Source organism: Hevea brasiliensis, chromosome 7, assembly GCF_030052815.1.
Source record: "Hevea brasiliensis isolate MT/VB/25A 57/8 chromosome 7, ASM3005281v1, whole genome shotgun sequence".
Lineage (NCBI taxonomy): Eukaryota > Viridiplantae > Streptophyta > Magnoliopsida > Malpighiales > Euphorbiaceae > Hevea > Hevea brasiliensis.
In genome coordinates, this window is record NC_079499.1 from 92247106 (window position 1) to 92267540 (window position 20435).

Sequence of the window (20435 nt, forward strand, 5' to 3'; positions counted from 1 at the left end):
AAAAATTAAATAATTGGCTATAATAGTAAAAAGTAGATAAAATAGAATTTTTATTATCACAACTAATTTAAATTTTCAAAAAAAATTATGAGGGATGAAAAAAATTTAAGAGTAGAAAGTGTTGCACCAATTATTACAGATATTTCGAATCCTAATTAAGTAAAATAGAAAAATATTATTGATAAATAATAATTATATCTTTTTTTACTTAAACACATATAACTAAAATATAATTCAAGTGTTCTTTAAAATGTTTTCATATTTTTTATTTAGATCCTTAATTTAGTTTTTTTTTTAATTTTGTTGTATTATTATATTTTATCTAAAAGAAAATTTCTGTTAGTTAGGTTTGTTAATTAATTAGCATAGGGATATATATATATATATATATATATATATATATATATATATATATATATATATATATATACATCCAAATAATTATATATACATTCAAATAATTGAATCAATAAATTTAATAAACTCTTTAAAAAGAAAATTAATAATTATTATAATACCTGTTAGCTACATTTCATATCAGCTTTAACCACAAAGCTGTTTATGCACAGCAACTAGCAAGATAAATTTTTTATACACAGCAAGAAGATAAATTTTTTACTGTTTGACGAAAATAACCTTTGCCTATTAACTGAATAAAACTCACAACGCATAATTGTTGCAACGCTGCAACTCTTAAACCTCATGAGGGTCACAGGTATAAAACAATTCCATTTCTATATATTTTTTAGTAGTTATAGTTATGTGTTATTTGAGCTAAATTTTCATCTATTTTAATTTATTCATTTTTGGGAATGAATTGATACATCTTCCAAACATAATTTATACATATTAAAAAAATTTTCTTTTAAATATTAATAAAAAGAATTAAATTAAATATTGGTAAAAAAATATTATTAAATTTTTATTAATATATACTATTTAAGAATATTTAGGTAATAAATTATTTTATAATTATATTTTTTAAAGTACTTAATTTTTATTTATTTATTTCATTAATAAAAATAAATAATATGATATAACTTATCAACAATTATATATTTATTTTAATAATAAAATAAATAATATGACATGATAAAATAATTATATTATATATACTATATTTTTTTTTATATTTGTCAATTTTTTTATATCAAAAGAGCAATTAGAAATAATATTATTAAATATTTAATTTAAATCAATTAATATTAATATTTTCCTTGGGACAAATTTTTAATCAAGATGAAGCTTAAATAAAACGATATAAAATTATTATTTAAAAATAATAAAACACCCAATAAAAAATTAAGAAGTAAATGGAAGGAATGAGTATCCAAAAACAGAACACGAAGTCCTCCTTGAATCATCCATGCAAACCCTGTCCCATTTCCATTAAAAAAAAACCCCTTGTCCACTACATATATATCTGCAAGCCAAAGGATTATGAGAGATTTAGCAGTGGAAAGGGAAGAGTTTAGCAGAATCTGGGGATGGGAATTGGAGGGACGGAGGTCGATCTCTAGGGTCCAAGCGGTCTGGTCCTGAAAACGCATGTGCCAGTAGGTTTGAGCTAGCGAGTCTGGGTCCATCACCTCTCCAACTATACTTTGCTGTTGTTGTTCCCCAACTGACGTCCTCTGACAGCTTGATGTTGATGGTCGCCTACAATTTGCTAATTTTCGTTCCCTTTCATTAATTGCTTTGCTTATCATCATCACACCATTCACTCCCTCTTTTCTTAACTATTCACTCACTGTTTAAGTTTTATCGTTTCTTTGTAATGGTTTAAGCAGTAAATGAATTACCAAAGTTCACCAATTCTTATATGTATAACCAGAAAGAAAAAGGTTACAAGTACTTGAACTATCTAAAATTTTCAATAAGAAAGCAGATTTTTTCTTTTTCTTCTTTTTTGGATGAACATGACAAGCTAGATTCTTTTCAAAGAAATGAAGATATATATATATATATATATATATATATATATGCAGAGAGAGAGAGAAAGAGAGAAAGAGAGATGAATAAGAACTAACCTAGGTGGGCCATAACATGGGCAATGTGCACTCCTTGAGGCTGAAACTCCCTGGCTAGGCATTGTGATAGAGATCTCAAAGCAAACTTGCCACAGCTTGTTGAAAAAGAAAAAGTAGAAAATTATTATATACAAGGTTTTCCAAGGTGAATCTTTTTCAAGATTCAATTTTTGGATTCACCCTAGAGTTTCTTTTTACATATTTAAGAGAAACCAGCAATGCCATTTAGAGAAGCTGAACAGCCAGTGAATAGAATTGTCCCCTTTCCTCTCTCCACCATGCCTGGAATTACCTGCAGATTCCACACATAAAATATCAAATCTTTTTGCCAAGAAATACTAATTAGGCATTTAGGCACTTGATCATGCCATAAAATATCTGAAACCCAGGAGAATTAAGTAGGAAAACTAGAAGAAACTGAAAGAGAGTACCTGCTGGGCGCAAAGAAGGGCACTCACGGAGGAGACAGCAAGGGACTACTCAAAGGAGTCGATGCAAACATTGTCGACACCATATTTTGGCCGATCCCTGAAATCAATAAACTTTGAAGCCGATCCCCTGCACTGAGTCTCCCTCTGCTAGCCAATCACATTTCCGATTTCTCCTCAAAAGGAATCGAATCAATACTAAGTCCCCATATCATTTAAAGCCTCACCAATCTCTCAAACCAATTGTCAAGTCCCCTGACCAGTCAATTATATTTTCGATCTTTCTTGTCAAACGAGATTGAACCAACACTAGACCTTCGTGCCACCAGTCTATATTGCCGATCTCTCTTTTAAAAGTTTGGGAATAATAAAGTTAAGGTTCCGATCCGGTTTAATGATGATTCCAATCTTAAGTGTTCAAGTCAAATTTTCAATTTTAATCAAGTCCCGTTTAGCGTTGGTCCCCATCCGATCTCATGCTTATAGTGTTTTCCGACCTCTTACACTTAGATTAATAATAACTTTTAGTTGTTGTTCTAATATGCTCAGACAATCAAGTGCTTATGCAACTTAGAGACTTTCCGATCACATCCAATCATTGAACAAAAAGGGAATTTCATTTCATTTCAAACTAAAATATATACAAGTCATTCGGCTGGAGGATCACCCCCAACCTGTTCTACATTTTGTTCACTTCCTCTCTCACCCTCAGCCTCCTCCTCACTATCCTCACCTTCGTCCTGGGGAGCCAGATCTACCATCCAAGAGAAGTCCTCCTCGGGATATCGCTTCCTGAGCTCGGCCAAGAGATCCCCATGAGCGTTCACATAAGCACCGGCTTTCCTCGTCACTGCCTCTTCTTCTTTTGCTTTAAGCTCCTCAGTGAGGCGAGCGACATCAGTGGCTCGGAGCGCCCAAACCTCTTCAAGAACATGGGCTTGTTCGGCCAGCTTATCCTCGTAGAATTTCATCCGCCCCTCAATTTCAGATATGTAGTTTTGGGCGGATGAAAGTTGAGACCGGAGGGAAGCGGCTTCCTGACCCATCTTTTCGACCTCTTGCCTCAAGCGGTGAGCCTTTTCTCGGACAATGTGTTGGTTCACCAAGCTCTCCACGTTTAGGCTCATAGTCTGGGTCAAGATGTCATCGAGGTTGTTCGGGGATAGCCTATCCCGATCCTCCCAAAGGCAGATGGAGGATCCCAAGACCTTAGCAAAACCCGTGTTCTCTCAAACCGTGCGGTTCTTCTCCAGAGAGTGGATCAGGATCTGAGCGCCGTGGGAAAGGGTCCTCACAGGTGGTTGGGAAGGACCCCTTTTCGCACTCGAAGCAACTGGAGGGGTGGTGGCGGCTCTTCTTGACGGAGAGGAGATAGAACCACTTCTATGTCGGGGATCGGCTGTCCCGAGGGTTGAGACGAGCCTCCTTGTATTTCCCCAGCATCATGCCTAGGCGTCTGAAGCAGCTTGGCCCGCTTCATCTCCCACACTTTTTGGGAGACCTCTCTTTTCCGCTTCCGGCTCTCCTTCGAACCCTCACCGCTCGTCATACCTGCACAAAGAAAAGGTCAGTGAGATCGCTAAGGCCCAAAGATCAGAGATATAGAAAATACCGAGGCCGAGGTCAGAGAGCTGAAGCCCGCGATCTTCGCCAGTGATCAACTCCATTGTCCAGTGATGCAGTTCGGCTGTAACTGCATCTAAACAAGAGTACTTCTGATGGGCTGCCTGATCTTTCAGTTCCATCACCATTAGGCCTTCTTCCCTATTCAGGGTGATCCGCTTCGGAAGTAAGGGACCCTGGTGTAGCCAGCTGCGTGGAAAACCCTCAAAGCCGTTCGAAATTTTGCTCCTCAGAATAAAGAAGCGATTCTTCCAATTCTTCAGGGAGAAGGGCAGATCGGTAAAAAGCCAGCAATGTGGCTTCGCCTGGAAGAACCAATACTTGTCATCCTTTCAACGAGTTAGCCTATGTAGTTCGGCGAACACCTTAGCTGTAGGACGGAGTCCTTTGGCTCGGCAAAGGCCTCTGAAGGCTACTAGGATCCGCCATGAGTTCGGGTGAACTTGGGCTATGCACACTTGGTGAAATTTTAGAACTTCCTTGAAGAAGTCGTCAAGAGGGAACCGCAGCTCGGCTTTTAACTGCTCTTCGTATACCATGATCATATCATTCTCTTCGAAGAAGTGAACGGCACGAAGATCGCCGTGAGACTTAATCAGCTCGTATGAATCAGGCCGAATGTTATACTCTTGGCTGAACGACTGTAGGTCAGCTTCTTGAAGAATTGATGGCAGCTCATCCATGGGGAGGTTTTCTCTCCCTGAAGAATGTGTTTGCCTCGAAGGTGCCGCTTGACCACGGGCCGAAATAGAGGTCCTAGGAGGTTCAGGTCGCCCGCTTGGCCCGACCACCTCTACCTCATCAGACGACCACGAGATCTGAATGGAAGGGGGGCTTGCCGCTCTCTGACCCTCAGCGCTGCTCATTTTCAAAGGAAATAGAAAATTTAAGCTAAAAGAAAGATCAAAACCCTTACTGGAGCTTGATCGGTGTCGGAAGAACTTGAAAAATCGAGAGAATTTTGAAATCACTCGCAGGATGCTGAAAATGACATAAGAGAGCAACTGGCTGACCCATCCCCTATTTATACCCGTCTGAGCATTTAATGCTCACATTGTTCCAAGCGGTGCATCGGTTAGCAGATTCGCCAGCCCTTTCCTGACACGTCTCACAAATATTCCAGAAATTCCATGATAAGGAGAGATCGGCTAGTTAGAGATCGGTGAATTAAGGTGAATGTTTGGAAGTACGGATCAATCAAGGGCTATTCAGTTAGGAACCGGATCGGATAAACACATCAGAGATCGGAAAATAATCAATGCAATAATAATAAAAATGATAGTTGTCAAAATAAAACTTTATTTCCGAAAGATCAGATTACATCATTTGGGCGATCTCTAGAGATCGGATTACATTAAAAGTCGGATTACATCATTTGGGCGATCTCTAGAGATCGGATTACATTAAAGGTCTGATTACATCATAGGGGCGATCTTTAGAGATCGGTGGAACATCCTATCTAATAAAGGCCTATGTCAAAGCCTAGTCTCGTGGCTGAATCAAAAGATTTGTCAGGCCATAGACAGCGGATAGATGTACAGCTCAGATGGGGTGATTATGACTCTCATGAGGATGGAGAGTCATCTCCACTGTCATCGACCAGAACCGAGCTGTAGTCAGGATGCCCAATGAGGTGAGGAGCCAAATGAACTTCAAGGGGCAGTCACCGATGTTAAGGGGAATATTAGCAGTCTTCTCACCCGAAATCAGTTCGCCGACTATATCGGTCGAACGATTCGAGATCGACACGATCGAGGTCCTCGATCCAGGTCAGCAAATTAGTTCGGTTCTCTCACTGTGATCAAATGGAGTTATCGTAATTCTCCGATCACCGGGATCATAAATTTTCAGTCGAGGAATCAAAAGGACAATCGAAAAAAGATCAAAAGCAACTATCATGGCCGGGATTATTACCGGAGCGGTTAGAACAGGAAATGTGAGAAGGAAGAGGAGAAAACCAAATGCGAAGGGGTTTCCCGTTGAAGGTATATATATAGGGAAAGTCTGAGCATTTATTGCAAGCAGAAAACGAAGCGGAGGCCTCGGGAATCGAAGGAATGAATGCTTTGACTGAATCGGACCGGATAAAGGGGAAAACCGGAGTAGGAGAGGTCGAAAGAGGGGAGCCCGGCATGAGAGATCGGAAAAGGATCGTGTTAGAAAGATCAGAAGGGAGGGAAGGTCGGAAAACAAAGAGAATAAGACAACTGCTGCTAAATGTCATCATAATCAGAGCCGAGGTAGTTAAAGCGTTGCAGAAGAAATCTCCACCGTACGCCTCAGAATCACCCACATTACTGACAGATGCCAGAGTATGTCATGACAGCGCTATGCATCCCAATCTCCACCGTTGATCTTACTTATAAGGACGAACCCAGGGCCCTTAGATCAAAGAAGAAGATGATAAGACCGGCGCCTTTTATTCCCAGCCCTCGGATCGCCCAGGACAAGAAAATTTGAGCCGTCAGATTAGAAGAGAAAAAGGACAAAAATTTCTGAAAAGGATATCCGCCATTCATTCTGATTCTCTTTAATTCCCAAGCCGATCATGTCCTTCAAAATCCAAACCTTCCATCTCCCTCAAAATAAATCCTGACCCTTCATTGGAAGCACCCGGTCCCTATAAATACTTACATGAAAACTGTTCAAAGGAGGACGAAGAAAAAGGTGGTGACTATAGCGGAAGGACTCTGAAACTTAATTCAGTTCGTTACTCTGCTATTTTTAAGCTTTCATAAGAAAAACTTTAGAAACTAGTTTCTGAAGTATTTTCTTGCAAAGGGATTTTTGAATACTGAAACTCTCCATTTTCAGTTCGTTCATTATCCTGTGACACTCTCACTTTCAATTCTTTGTTATCTTTATTTCCACTCCCGTTGTCCAAGCTCAACTTCATTCAAACTCGGTTATTATTTTGACCTGATTGCATTTTAGCGAAGCATCCTTCATTTCAAGGCGAACCTTAACCTTAAAGCTATCAGCCCGCAGTCCTATTACGTTTTGTGATTCCGTAGTTAGTTCAATAGATTCGGCTCCCTACAGGTGAGTGCTTATGTCGCTGCTTTATCAAGTGCTCATTTTATTTTATGTATTTCCTTTGTTTTTATGTTTGTAATTTTCACCAAGTTTATATTGCATTAAAAAACGCGAAGAAGGTTATTCTCGAGTTTACTTCTTTGTTAATCAGTCCATTCTTTTTGTTAATCTTTGTTACTTCTAAATGCAAGTGTTCTAGTCCCGAGTAGCATATAAGTAGTTGGATAAAATGTAGGTAACTGTATCTTAAGAGTTTCTTTAAAATAATAAAAGGTCTTAATAATAAGTCAGGAAAATAGTAAAATTGAATCACTAGACTAACACAGAAGACGATTGGGTAAGACGTCATAAGGCAGAATAAAACCAAATCTCAGATAAGCCAATGGAACAGCTCGAGTATCGCCTGTCAAAAGGTACTGGTAAGGCAATCACATAGGAGGTCGGTAAAATTCAGTGTGGTATCTCCTGTCTAGTCACGAGGTACCAATGAGTTAAAAGAAGCCTTATTCAGATCCTCGGCATCTTTGAATGCCAGAACCCTTAGTCTTAGGCTCTTATGATGTGTAGATGTAATCAGATTTCAAAAGAGATCGGAGGAGAGTTCTTATCTGATTCTCAACCAAAATTTTTAATAAATATTCAAAAGAGATCGGAGGAGAGTTTTTATCCGATTCTCAATCCAAAAATTCTAATAAATATTCAAAAGAGATCGGAGGAGAGTTCTTATCCGATTCTCATTCCAAAAATTTTAATAAATATTTAAAAGAGATCGGAGGAGAGTTCTTATCCGATTCTCGCTAAAAATTCTCATAAATATCTAAAAGAGATCGGAGGAGAGTTCTTATTCGATCTCCAATTGAAATTTTAAGAGATCGGAGGAGAGTTCTTATCCGATTCTCAAATCGAATTCTAACAAATATGCAAAGTAATCCCATAAACGAAAATCGCAACACAACACCAATTCACTAGGGTTGTCTCATTTACTTATGTATCTGGGTAATCCGAATTAGTGAAAAATCAAATATTCCTTTTTATCAAAAGGATTAACATTTCCATTCGAACCCCTCTAACTATCGATTCTAATTTATAGAGAACATAAGGTTAAATCTGCTCACCCTCATTGAGGGACGAGGTGGGGTGCCTAACACCTTCACCACCCGTTTACGGACCCCGAACCTAGAATCTCTATATTTGAAGTGGTTTCATTTTAATTTGCATTTCACAAATGGTTTTCTTTAATTTCCCTCAAAATTAAAGTAGCGACTCCTCACTCTTTCCCACTTCGGTGAGGGTTCGTCCAGGCGACCGCAAAACACCTACAGATTGGCGACTCCACTGGGGACGTTTGATTTTCCTTCAACCCCAGCCTAGAGGTCCAAAAGCAGATTTAATTTTATGTTCCTATAAACTAGAATTATATTTAGATGGGTTCAATTTACGAAATTCGAAAACCTTAGTCTATTGATGTTTGTTATTTTCGCTAACCGCTCTGTTTATTTTTGTTTTATATCCTACAGCATTCTTCGTCTAAAAAGGAAAAATAAAAAAAACTCCCCCTATATTGGGAAGAGGTAAAGGTGTCCCTTCACACATTGAACACTCACACGAAGTCCTCACACACTCCAGCCCTATACCCGGGCTTTCTTACCCTTTTAAGAAATAGGAGGGAGTCATGTAGCGGTACCCGTGGGTTTTACCCCGTTAGTATCCGTGAAGGCTTTTGCTCAAATTGAAACTCGTTTTATTCACTGTGATACCCGTGGAATTCTCTCGTCAGTATCGTGGTGATAGAATGGGGCTCTACTGTTTACAGTAGGGGCAATTTGGGAACCTGTGGCTTTTAGAAAATTAGACCTTGAGCTAAACTATCACGATAGCTGGAAGCCGTAGCAAGCTACCTTATAAGATAGAACTATCCAATTAGGCAGCACCCATCCGGTACCAGGACTCTCCCTATTTTAGGACAAAAGGGGCATATTTACTCTTACCCTATTCTGCTTGTTTTATTTTGTTCTTATTTTTTTAGGTTAATCTTGAATCATACTGTTAGGAAAACCTACACACTTTCCTACTTTGATAAATGTGTAGGTGTTGCTCTGCCAACAGTATAATTCAAAATTACCTAAATTTATCCTGCTAATAAGTTTTTCCTGCAGGCGTTACCAAATTAAGGTCTGTAAAAGGATAAGTATCATTTTTAACATGGCATCCTCGAGTCAGTCGGTAGAAGAAGTTCTTAGATCAGAACAGAATGCTAAACCATTATTGAACCTATGAGGCGGTTCGGGCCATGGTTTAGCAAAATTGTGAATGAATAGTATAACTCCCGTAGGAACCCCCTCGCTAGGGTTATGCGAAAAATTGGATGTGCCATATAGACAGGTATCATAGATGCGCATTCAATCCAGTCATTCACAGTCAGACTATCGAACGATGCCATGATAAAAGTGACACAATTATCCTTCTGCAGATTTTGTCTTGGCTCTCAGATGCCACCGTATCCTTTGTCCACACCAGGACCCTTTTAATTTTTAATTCAAAATTCATTGAAAATTTTCCTTTTTTACTTCCTACAGAAAATCAACATTGCTTCAAACAAAGCAAGCCTGACCAAACACGCGGTTCAACCCAGACGAGTGTACTTAATAAGATCACGAACAAGAAGGTTAATGGAAGACCAGGAACAAGTCCAGAACCTACAAGGACAGGTTTCCGAATTGAAAGACCAAGTCTTAGAGCTCATGAGACTAATGAGAGAAATGTCCCATAATAAGCCTGCTTCAGAACCTAACTTACCACTACCTCCCCCACCTCCTACAACGGTTGATTCTCACCATGCTTCAACCTTTTTCACTTTTCAGCCATCGATCTCGGATCCGACAATCACTGTCAATCCGGCCCCACTGAATAATGAACCAACTTTCTCCTATTATCTGGTTATCTCGAATACCAAACCATACCCTTCAGTCCAGATCCCTCCAATTCATTCCGCCCCTCATTTCCCAACTGGGGGAGTATCTCTTGTAGTGGGAGGAGAAAATAAGACAAGAGAAAATGAGAAGCTATCTGCTCTAGAAGAGAGACTAAGAGCAATAGAGGGACTGAACATGTATGGTTTCGTTGATGTGGCGTCACTGAGATTGGTGCCAGATGTGGTGGTGCCGCTTAAGTTCAAGGTCCCGGACTTCGACAAATACACCGGAAACTCAGACCCTCGCATTCACCTGGCCACTTACATTGCCAAAATGTCTGCCTTGACAGAAGATGACAGACTTCTAGTCCACTTCTTCCATGAGAGCCTCTCCGGGGCAGCCTTGAGATGGTGCATTCAGTCGGACAGGAGTAAATTGCACTTCTGGAAAGATTTGGCAGATGCTTTCCTGAAGCAATACAAGTTCAACTACGACGTGGCCCCCACAAGGAGAGATCTCCAAAACTTGATGCAAAAGGACAGGGAAAGCTTCAAAGAATATGCCCAGAGATGGAGAGAGAAAGCAGCAAAAGTATATCCTCCGGTTACTGATAGCGAGCTTTGCTCCCTGTTCATTGAGACATTGAGGGCTCCGTACTTCAATCTGATGATTGGAAACACTTCCAACAGTTTCTCGAACATCATTCAAGCTGGTGAGAGAATAGAAGCCAACTTAAGAATGGGACGACTACAGGAGTTGACTGAGAACCCTGCCAAGAAAAATGCCAGCTTTGGCAAAAAGAAGGAGGGTGATGTGCATTCCATCACCCGGCAGACCAATCACTCCCCACTTCCTCAGAATAACTACCGGCCATATCCTCCTCATGGCCAAACCATTGCAAACATTCCACCCCCTTTTCCAAATTATCCTCACCCACGCCCGCAGTATCCACCACCGACAAATTACCAACCCAGACCACCTCCTCCACCTACTCAACCCAGACCACCTCAAAATAACCCAAGACCACCAAGAAATCCTGATCCACCTCTTCCCCTGCCACTTAGCAAAATATACCGATACCTCGTCGGTATAAACCAAATAGTGCCGATTCCCCTTGACCATATTCAGCCGCCATATCCCAGGTGGTATGATGCCACTGCCCGGTGTGAGTATCATAGAGGGGCACAAGGGCATTCAACCGATAACTGCGAGGCACTCAGGGGAAGGGTGCATGCCCTAATCAGGAATGGGTGGTTGAAGACTGAAGGGAATGGTTCCCTCCCCAATGTCACGTCAAACCCATTGCCCACTCATGGTACAGGCAGTGGCGTGAATATGATATTACCTGGGGATGAAAGCAAAGAGTCTCCTCTAGAACCATCCATTGATGTCATCCATCTTGATTCCTTGTATGAGGCTCTAGTCTCGCTGATAGCTGAAGGGCAAGAGCTGGACAACTGGACAGCAGAGGACATCCTTGTACTTAATTTCGGGTAAAGTACTTTTGGTTATCTACACTTGATTATTTTGTCCATGGTGGCAAGTGTAATATCATAAATGGACCCTTTTCTTATGTCATAAATGTTAATGAATTAATAGCGCATTTTATATCCAATTCTCTTTTTCTTTCCTTTTGAAATCCATTCTTATAATATATTCCATTTTCGTTCATTCAGGACCATTCATCAATTAACACCTAATAATTCAATAGACTCGGAAATTCCTCTGGTTAATTTTGAAATCCCCATAACTGCCATTACTCCAAGTGATTCTGAGGTGGAACTCACAGAAGAAAGAGATGAAAGAGATGAACCTTCCCTAGTGCCTTGTGGAGACGAAACGTACACTGTAAACTTAGGCATGGAATAAGTAAAAAGGGAACTTAAGGTTGTGGAGAGTGAAGAATTAGAAGATATGATCAGTTTGCTCAAAGAATTCCTAGACGTGTTTTCTTGGAGCTATGATGATATGATTGGTTTGGACCCTCATATAGTGATGCACAAAATCCCCCTAATTCCGGGGACAATCCTGGTAAAGCAGAAATTAAGAAGAATGAATCCTGACACACTGCTCAAAGTTAGGGATGAGGTCAAGAAACAGTACGATGCTGGGTTTCTGGAAGTGGTCAAATATCCCCAATGGATAGCTAACGTCGTCCCGGTAATGAAGAAGGACGGAAGAGTCAGGGTGTGCGTTGATTACAGGGACCTTAATAAAACAAGCTTGAAAGATGATTTCCCTCTTCCTCATATTGATGTGTTAGTAGACAATGCTGCGGGATTGGACAGGTGTTCGTGTATCGATGAGGCATCTGGGTACAACTAAATACCAATGGATGAGGAAGACAAGGAGAAAACTACTTTTATCACCCAATGGGGGGTATTTTGCTATCGGGTCATGCCTTTCGGGTTAAAGAATGCTAGCGCCACCTACTAACGTGCTATGGTCACATTATTCCACGATATGATGCATAAAGAAGTGGAGGTGTATGTGGATGATATGATCATCAAATCCAGGGGAGAAGAGAGCCATGCGCAGGTGCTGAGGAAAGTATTCGAGAGATTCAGGAAATATCAGTTGAAACTGAACCCTGCCAAATGCATATTCGGAGCTAGATCTGGGAAATTATTAGGATTCATAGTGAGCGAGAAGGGAACAGAAGTTGATCCAGATAAAGTCCGAGCCATTCAAGAGATGCCATCCCTAAAAACAGAAAGGGAGGTGCGCAGTTTCCTGGGGAAGTTGAACTACATATCGAGGTTTATTTCCAATCTCACCGCTAAAGCTAAGCCTATTGTTAGACTACTCTGAAAGAACAACACCACTCAATGGGATTCAGTTTGTCAAGAGGCTTTCGAGAAAATCAAGCAGTACCTGTCAAACCCACCAATATTGGTTCCGCCGGTGGCGGGAAGGCCTCTGATCCTGTATATGACAGTCCAACAAAACTCAATGGGATGTGTTTTGGGGCAACATGATGATACCGGCCGAAAGGAGAGGGCTATTTATTACCCGAGCAAGAAATTCAATGAATGTGAGTCAAGGTACTCTTTCCTAGAGAAAACTTGCTACGCGTCAGCCTGGACAGCAAATCGCCTTAAACACTACATGTTGAATCACAAGACATGGCTCATTTCCAGGATGGATCCTATTAAATATGTATTCGAAAGCCCATTCGTGCCAGGAAGGATAGCCAAATGGCAGGTCATACTCTCCCAATATGACATTGTCTATATGACCCGGAAAGCAGTCAAGGGTAGCGTGATCGCTGATCTCCTAGCAGAAAACTCTATCTAGGATTATGAAGCTCTGGATTTTGCGTTCCCTGATGAGCATATTAACGAAATAGACTGCGGAGAAGAAGAGCCAGCTGATGTATGGGAAATGTATTTCGACGGAGCTATCAATTTGTCTGGTAGTGGAATCGGAGCTGTATTGGTATCCCCAGATGGAAAACACTTCCAGATAGCTATCAAGTTGAGATTTGACTGCACCAACAATGTCGCAGAATATGAAGCTTGTGTGATGGGTCTACAGGCTGCCATTGAAATGAAAGTCAAAAAGTTGGAGTTATATGGAGACTCAGCCCTGATCATTTATCAAGTCAAGGGAGAATGGCAAACTAAGGATCCAAAGCTAATCCCATATCAGAAGTACTTACTGGAGCTAATTAAGAAGTTCAAAGAAATCTCTTTCACTCACCTTAGTCGAGACAAGAATCAATTTGTAGATGCCTTAGCCACCCTGGCTGTTATGGCTCAAATGGAAGAAGGGCAGACGACTCAGGTATTAAAGATTAAAGCAAGGAGTGAGCCGGCATACTGCTTCATGATCGAAGAAGAACCTGATGGTAAACCTTGGTATCATGACATCTTGCTTTACATCAGAACCAGAGAATTCCCCTCAGGGGCAAGCAAAAACGAAAAGAGGATGATTCAGAGATTAGCATTGGGATACTTCCCCAGTGGAGAAATTCTATACAAAAGGAGCTCCAACGAAGAATTGTTGAGATGTGTGGATGCAAAAGAGGCGAAGAGAATCCTTTTCGAGACTCATGAGGGAAACTGTGCAACCCATGCCAATGGGCATATGATGGCTAAGCAAATCATGAGACGGGGATATTTTTGGACTACCATGGAAAAGGATTGCGTCAAGTATTTCCGAAAGTGCCATAAGTGTCAAATCTACGCGGATCCGATAAATGTTCTGCCTCACCAATTTTTCAACCTCGTTTCACCATGGCCTTTCGTAATGTGGGGCATCGATGTGATTGGTCCCATCAACCCTAAGGCATCCAATGGGCATAGATTTATCCTGGTGGCTATCAATTACTTTTCTAAATGGGTCGAAGGGACATCATATGCCCACATTACACAGAACACATTTCTCAAATTCCTCAGAAATAATATCATCTGTCGGCATGGCCTCCCCAATGAAATCGTCACTGACAACGCTAAGAATTTGAATGGTCCAAAGATTTAGATATTATGTGATCAATACAAAATCTGACATCTCAATTCCTCACCATACCGTCCCCAGATGAATGGAGCAGTGGAAGCTGCAAACAAAAATCTCAAGAGAATAATCCGAAAAATGACAGTCACTTATAAGGATTGGCATGATATGCTTCCCTACACTCTTCACGCATACCGAACTTCTGTAAGGACATCAACTGGGGCAACCCCATCCTCACTGGTTTACGAGATGGAAGCTGTACTACCTATTGAGGTAGAAATTCCTTCTCTAAGAATTTTGAAAGAATCAGGGATTGATGAGTCGAAATGGATCCAGTCAAGGTTGGACCAATTAAATTTGCTAGATGAGAAGAGGCTAGCGGCGGCATGTCACGGGCAGTTATACCAAAGAAGAATGGCCAGGGCATTTAACAAAGGTGTTCGCCCACGTGAATTTCAACCAGGGGACCTAGTCCTGAAGAAAGTGCTTCCGAATTAAAACGATCCCCGGGGTAAATGGTCACCAACCTACGAGGGACCCTATGTGGTTAAAAAAACATTTTCTGGTGGGGCATTGATCTTGACCCGGATGACGGTGAAGAATTTCCAAGACCTGTGAATGCTGACACCGTCAAGAGATACTATGCCTAAAAAAAAAAAAAAAAAGAGTAGGGGTGAAAATCCGAAAGGGCGCTCCTAGCAAAATGTGTGAAAGAAGGCGAAAACCCTGGAAGGGTGCTTTCTGTAAAATGAGTGAGGGACGAAAACCCGAAAGGGCGTCCTGAAAGAGCAAAAAAAAAAAAAATCTAGGGGTGAAAACCCAAAAGGGCATCCCGAGAACCAAAAGGGAGAAATAAGGAACGGGGCATGAAACCGAGGATGGAAAGAAACCGTCATGGCATGAGGCTTCAGAGTACTTGAAATAATGGCAGTTAAGAGACTTCAAAGCTAACTACAAGGAATATGTGAGATCTATCCTTGTACCCTTTGTCTTTGAAACTGTATCTTTGTTTCTTAAAACCATAATAAAGTAATACTTTCTTCGCATTTGTCTCTTTGCTTTTATCTTTCTCGTATACTCACTTTTTAATATTGTCCTTCTTCAACCTCTTTATCTAATGCGCTATTAATCAGTTAAAATCTTGTCATAAGGTTAGGATTTGAAAATTGATATCCTCACGTACTTTGCTATGAGATTTGCAGGAAATGATAAAAAAAAAAAAACTAGAGGTAAAAACCTGGAAGGGCGCTTCTAGTCAAATGGGCGAAAGGAAAGTGAAAACCCCCAAGGCCGCTTTTCGCAAAATAAGAAGAAAGTAAAGAACAGAAAAGGGGCATCCGAAGAAATAAGTAATGAAAAGGAGGTCGTAGGTCAAGTCTTGTAACTCGTCCTCCATTAATCATTGGCCTTCGGGATCTTGTTAAGTACACTTCATCGTGGAGAAACTCCTCGTGTCGAGATTAGATTTGCTTTGTAAGTTGATTTTAATTTTTTTGCATTTTAAATTTCCTGTTAATCAACCTCTGGTTCCTTGATCTAAGTTGATTTTAATTTTCCTGCATTTCCTGTTAATCAACCTCTGGTTCCTTGATCTAAGTTGATTTTAACTTTTCTGCATTTTAAATTTCCTATTAATCAACCTCTGGTTCCTTGATCTAAGTTGATTTTAATTTTCCTGCATTTTTAATTTCCTGTCAATCAACCTCTGGTTCCTTGATCTAAGTTGATTTTAATTTTCCTGCATTTTAAATTCCCTGTTAATCAACCTCTGGTTCCTTGATCTAAGTTGATTTTAATTTTCCTGCATTTTTAATTTCCTGTCAATCAACCTCTGGTTCCTTGATCTAAGTTGATTTTAATTTTCCTGCATTTTAAATTTCCTGTCAATCAACCTTTGGTTCCTTGATCTAAGTTGATTTTAATTTTCTTGTATTTAAATTTCCTGTTAATCAACCTCTGGTTCCTTGATCTAAGTTGATTTTAATTTTCCTGCATTTAAATTTCCTGTCAATCAACCTCTGGTTCCTCGATCTAAGTTGATTTTAATTTTCTAGCATTTTAATTTCCTGTTACCAACCTCAGGGTACCGACCCAAGTGGGTTTTAGTTTCCTCACTTTAATTTCAAATTTCAAATTTTAATCGTCCAAATTATGGGTCTGAATCTTTATATAATCCATACACGGAAATTTTTTCCAGTAGGAATTATGCAAAGAGGGGCAGCTGTCGACACCATATTTTGGCCGATCTCTGAAATCAATAAACTTTGAAGCCGATCCCTTGCATTGAGTCTCCCTTTGCCAGCCAATCACATTTCCGATCTCTCCTCAAAAGGAATCGAACCAATACTAAGTCCCCATATCATTTAAAGCCTCACCGATCTCTCAAACCAATTGTCAAGTCCCCTGACCAGTCAATTATATTTCCGATCTTTCTTGTTAAACGAGATTGAACCAACACTAGACCTTCGTGCCACCAGTCTATATTGCTGATCTCTCTTTTAAAAGTTTGGGAATAATAAAGTTAAGGTTCTGATCCGGTTTAATGATGATTTCGATCTTAAGTGTTCAAGTCAAATTTTTAATTTTAATCAAGTCCCGTTTAGCGTTGGTCCCTAGCCGATCTCATGCTTATAGTGTTTTCCGACCTCTTACACTTAGATTAATAATCACTTTTAGTTGTTGTTCTAATATGCTCAGATAATCAAGTGCTTATGCAACTTAGAGACTTTTTGATCACATCCAATCATTGAACAAAAAGGGAATTTCATTTCATTTCAAACCAAAATATATACAAGTCATTCGGCTGGAGGATCACCCCCAGCCTGTTCTACATTTTGTTTGCTTCCTCTCTCACCCTCAGCCTCCTCACTATCCTCACCTTCGTCCTGGGGAGCCAGATCTACCATCCAAGAGAAGTACTCCTCGGGATATCGCTTCCTGAGCTCTGCCAAGAGATCCCCATGAGCGTTCACATAAGCACCAGCCTCCCTCGTCACTGCCTCTTCTTCTTTTGCTTTAAGCTCCTCAGTTAGGCGAGCGACATCAGCGGCTTAGAGCGCCCGAACCTCTTCAAGAACATGGGCTTGTTCGGCCAGCTTATCCTCGTAGAATTTCATCCGCCCCTCAATTTCAGATATGTAGTTTTGGGCGGATGAAAGTTGAGACCGGAGGGAAGCGGCTTCCTGACCCACCTTTTTGACCTCTTGCCTCAAGCGGTGAGCCTTTTCTCGGACAATGTGTTGGTTTACCAAGCTCTCCACGTTTAGGCTCATAGTCTGGGTCAAGATGTCATCAAGGTTATTCGGGGATAGCCTATCCCGATCCTCCCGAAAGCAGATGGAGGACCCTAAGACCTTAGTAAAACCCGGGTTCTCTCGAACCGTGCGGTTCTTCTCCAGCGAGTGGATCAGGATCTGAGCATCCTTCATTTCAAGGCGAACCTTAACCTTAAAGCTATCAGCCTGCAGTCCTATTACATTTTGTGATTCTGTAGTTAGTTCAATAGATTCGACTCCCTACAGGTGAGTGCTTATGTCGCTGCTTTATCAAGTGCTCATTTTATTTTATGTATTTCCTTTGTTTTTATGTTTGTAATTTTCACCAAGTTTATATTACATTAAAAAACGCGAAGAAGGTTATTCTCGAGTTTACTTCTTTGTTAATCAGTCCATTCTTTTTGTTAATCTTTGTTACTTCTAAATGCAAGTGTTCTAGTCCCGAGTAGCGTATAAGTAGTTGGATAAAATGTAGGTAACTGTATCTTAAGAGTTTCTTTAAAATAATAAAAGGTCAGGGAAATAGTAAAGTTGAATCACTATATTAACACAGAAGATGATTGGGTAAGACGTCATAAGGCGGAATAAAACCAAATCTTAGATAAGTAAATGGAACAGATCGGGTATCGCCTATCAAAAGGTACTGGTAAGGCGATCACATAGGAGGTCGGTAAAATTCAGTCTGATATCCCCTGTCTAGTCAGGAGGTATCAATGAGTTAAAAGAAGCCTTATTCAGATCCCTGGCATCTTTGAATGCCAGAACCCTTAGTCTTAGGCTCTTATGATGTGTAGATGTAATCAGATTTCAAAAGAGATCGAAGGAGAGTTCTTATCCGATTCTCAACCAAAATTTTTAATAAATATTCAAAAGAGATCAGAGGAGAGTTCTTATCCGATTCTCATTCCAAAAATTCTAATAAATATTCAAAAGAGATCGGAGGAGAGTTCTTATCCGATTCTCATTCCAAAAATTTTAATAAATATTCAAAAGAGATCGGAGTAGAGTTCTTATCCGATTCTCACTACAAATTCTCATAAATATCTAAAAGAGATCGGAGGAGAGTTCTTATCCGATCTCCAATCGAAATTTTAAGAGATCGGAGGAGAGTTCTTATCCGATTCTCAAATCGAATTCTAACAAATATGCAAAGTAATCCCACAAACGAAAATCGCAACACAACACCAATTCACTAGGGTTGTCCCATTTACTTATGTATCTGGGTAATCCGAATTAGTGAAAAATCAAATATTCCTTTTTATCAAAAGGATTAACATTTCCATTCGAACCCCTCTAACTATCGATTCTAATTTATAGAGAACATAAGGTTAAATCTGCTCATCCTCATTGAGGGACGAGGTGGGGTGCCTAACACCTTCCCCACCCGTTTGCGAACCCCGAACCTAGAATCTCTATATTTGAAGTGGTTTCATTTTAATTTGCATTTCACAAATAGTTTTCTTTAATTTCCCTCAAAATTAAAGTGGCGACTCCTCACTCTTTCCCACTTCGGTGAGGGTTCGTCCAGGCGACCGCAAAACACCTTGCGACAAATATCAGTGAAATTGGTGGGGAGCCAAGAAACTGGTTGATCGGCATTATAGACGAGAACTTCTACAAACCAAAGAGAAAGAACAACTTCAAATGCTTCTCTTACACTTCTTGAATCTGCATCAATCTATCCTTATCGCAAAAACGAGGAAATGAACAGGAGGGTGTGAGTTTGAAAATAAATTACCAAAAGGGGGTGTGCTAAAAAGTATTTACCAGAATGGGGTATTTTTGATGACGTAGAGGGGGGAGAGAGAGACTCTAATATAAATAGTGATCAGGTACTAAATTATAAAATAAAAACTTACTTTGGATTGAAATGTAAAAAATAAAAATTACACAGTTAGGTATTACCCATAGTAGCGCCTAGCTGATCAACAATAAAATTCTCTCAATTTCCGAAATGTCTGAAAAAGGTCTCAATTTCTGAAATGTCTAAAAAAAACCTAAAAAAGGGCTGGAGATTTAACCGAGGCAAGCTGGTGTGGCCTAGGGCTCACCTGCCCACCTATCAGGCGCTACCATAAGTAACGTCTAGCGCCACACGCTACTCATGGTAGCATCCCACTCTCCTCGTCTAGCGTGTCGCAGCTCATTATCTAGCGTGTAAGTGTACCTGTATGGTCTTGTCCCAACAGCTGGACACAATTGATAATAGCGTTTTAGATTGCTATATAACACCCCCCCTTCCCGACCTGTAGCCATAACAAAAAAAAAAAAAAATTGACAACCTCGCTCTACTCTTCCTCCAATTAAGTGTAAGTAAACTGTGGGGAAAATTTTTTAGTACTTATTTATTTGATTAATCCTCTTTGATTATAGAGAAAAAAAGGTAAGTAAATATGTTATGAGTTAATTTTTATTATTCATATTTTATAAATAATTTACAATATAAAATGTCATTTATAAATTTTTTTATACACTAACAATATCTTTATCTTTACTTGTAGATAAATTAAAGTGAATTTTTGAGGTAAATTTCATTTTAAGGTAATTTTTTATTATTGATTTTTTTAAAAGAATTATCTTAAAATTAATATAGTATAATTTTTCATAATACTCTAAAAAAATGATTGTTTATTAAAATTCTTGCACACTCTAAGAAAAAAAAATAATTTTTTGTAA

General features: G+C 39.7%; 1 pseudogene; it reads right to left on the minus strand.

The window, feature by feature from the left end:
* Positions 1-521: 521 nt before the first annotated feature.
* On the minus strand, positions 522-20015 carry LOC110656834 (uncharacterized; annotated as a pseudogene).
* Positions 20016-20435: the final 420 nt, after the last annotated feature.